We start from the raw sequence: 2,469 nt of genomic DNA, 5'->3' as shown, positions 1-2,469 counted from the left end.
ATAATCACAAAATCAAAGAGTCTGGGAGTGAAAGGACAATAGAAATCCTCTAATAAAATTTGGACTGAATCACAAATTTCCTTAATAAGTTGTTCCAACAAGTTGTCTTCCAAATCCTTATTTGAAGACCTGAATTGAGGGCTGCTGTTTCTACTCCTAGTATGTTCAAAATGTAAGGAAGTTTTTCCTTATATTACAACTCAATGATCCCTTTCAAAATTTGAAAACATGTTTCTATTTTTTTCCCTCCTCAAACAAAGAAGATCAATACTTAACAGTCTGACAACGAAAGATCTTTAGGTACTCAACTACTATGTTTACTTTAAGTTATTTTTTGGACTAAAGTATTTCAGTTCCTTTAAACTCACTTAATGTTTCACATTTCCTCAGTTCCTTTATCATCTTGATCAGCCACCTCTGGACTTGCTCTACTTCCTACAATTCAGTTCACTGAAATTTTCTAAAATGTAGTGCCCAGAAGTGAATAGAATAATTGGAGAAGAGAATAACACAATCATCATCTTTCTTTTTTTGTACAATGAATTTTTTTCTTTTATATAGTATATATATTTTATTTGTTGGTATTTCCAACATTACAGAACTTCACTGAAAGAACTTTTCTTTTGATTTTCAGATCGATGTCTGAAATGCCAACATTTGATATGATGAACAAAACTATACATATTAAAAAACCCAGAATAAGGATACTTGAACAACAAAAACAAGTTAAACAAAAATAGCCTCTCCTTCTATTATAGGTGGACATTGAAGTGGATTTAGTTCGATTTTCTTTTTAAAGACCCTCGAATCTGACAGCTTAAAATTTATTTAAAATGAATAAATTATTTTTTTTTATCAAGCTACTGGTCTCCAGCTCCATTTTCAGATTTCTTTTGTTTTGGTGCAGGCTCTTCTCTTTCAGGTTCTTCTTGTATCCTTTTAAGAGATACTCCAGCATAACCATTTTCCTGTTCTTCATCACTATCAAATTTTGTTTTCTTGCCTTGGAATTGTATTTTTCCTTTATTGGGTGTACCCTGAACACCTTTACCACCTCCTCTTCCCTTTCCTTTAAATTTGTGGCCTTTGGACTTCAACTTATGTACGGATTCTTGTTTGTCTTCAATGATTTTTTTTTCAAAGCTTCTTTTTCTGTTTCTCCTTCTAATACTTCCTATATTACATCTTTGTTTCTTAATTTTAAGTTTCCATCGTTTGCTTCATTGGCTTTGTTGAGTGCTTCTTTTGCTTTTTCTTTAAAAAGGATTATTCCCTCTTTAGCTCCTCTGATGAAATCTATCCATTTTATTTCTCCATGATTAGAGAAAAGTGTATGCAGATCTTCTCTACAGGTTTGATCATCTAAATCACCCAAAAATTTCAGCAAGCATCCAATCTTTTTATCCAGGTTTCAATTCAGCATCTTCTGCTTGCCTCTGTTTTTCTTCTTGCTCTTGTTGAGCTTTTGCTTTAGCTTCTACTTTATTTTGCTTCCTTTCTTCACTCTTCTTGGCAAAGTAATCTTCCTTAAAGAGCATCAGCAGCTCTGTATCTTTGTATTTTTGTCCAGGGGTTTCTATAAACTTCTTGGCAGATTCAACACTATCAAACACAGCAAATATTGATCCCTTAAATGCTTTATGTAATGTTCTCCTCATTTGAATATTTTGTACTTGACCTTTACCTTCTAACCATTCTTTTATGTCATCAAGGGTTGCATCTGTTGGAAAACCTTTAACATAGATAGATCTGATTTTTACTTCATTTTTATACTCATCTGTTACTTCAGGGAGGGGTTTGCTTGGAGATCTTCTGATTTTAGTTTTGTCCTCACTAACTTCCATGAGTTCTGCCTTTGATTTCTTTAGAGCACTTCTTATTACATCAAAGTCTTTTGTTAGCTTGCTTAATCTGTTGAATTTGTTCATGGTCTCCAAAGGAATCCAGCCATCATCTATTTTGATCTGTTCCTTTAAAAATTTGTCTCGTGGAAGATTAAAGTCACCAAAAGAGCACTCAATTTGTTGTCATATTTTGGGGTCCAGATAAGTCATTTTTTCACTATCACCATTCTCAGCCATGGTGGGAGCCTTTCCATGAGGTTTGGCAGGCTGGCGGCGCCACCACGGCCCCACACTGGTGATCTCCATCCCAGGTCCAGAGCAGCCTACAATGAATTTTTAAAATATTTTTCATTTAAGGCAATGGTTAAGTGACTTGCCCAAGGTCACATAGCTAGATAAGTATTAAGTGTCTGAGTCTGGATTTGAACTCAGGTCCTCCTGACTGCAGGGCTAGTACTCTATCCACTGTACCACTTAGATGCCCCTACAATGACTTTTTAAAGGGATCCAATGCTTTAGTCAGGTTTCTTGACAGTCATTATCATGCTCCATTTGCATGAAATGATTACTTTTTATGCTTTTCTTGAATTGGCATTTGAAAGTCAAATTTTCTATTCAGCCCTGG

At 34.6% G+C, this 2,469-nt stretch overlaps 1 pseudogene; it reads right to left on the bottom strand.

The window, feature by feature from the left end:
* Positions 1 to 860: 860 nt before the first annotated feature.
* Positions 861 to 2,081, bottom strand: LOC141493899 (lupus La protein homolog pseudogene; annotated as a pseudogene).
* Between the last annotated feature and the right edge of the window lie 388 nt (positions 2,082 to 2,469).

This window comes from Macrotis lagotis, chromosome 7 (assembly GCF_037893015.1).
Source record: "Macrotis lagotis isolate mMagLag1 chromosome 7, bilby.v1.9.chrom.fasta, whole genome shotgun sequence".
Classification (NCBI taxonomy): Eukaryota; Metazoa; Chordata; class Mammalia; order Peramelemorphia; family Peramelidae; genus Macrotis; species Macrotis lagotis.
Note: the sequence above shows the minus strand (reverse complement) of the source record. Positions and strands in the feature narration are given on the sequence as shown.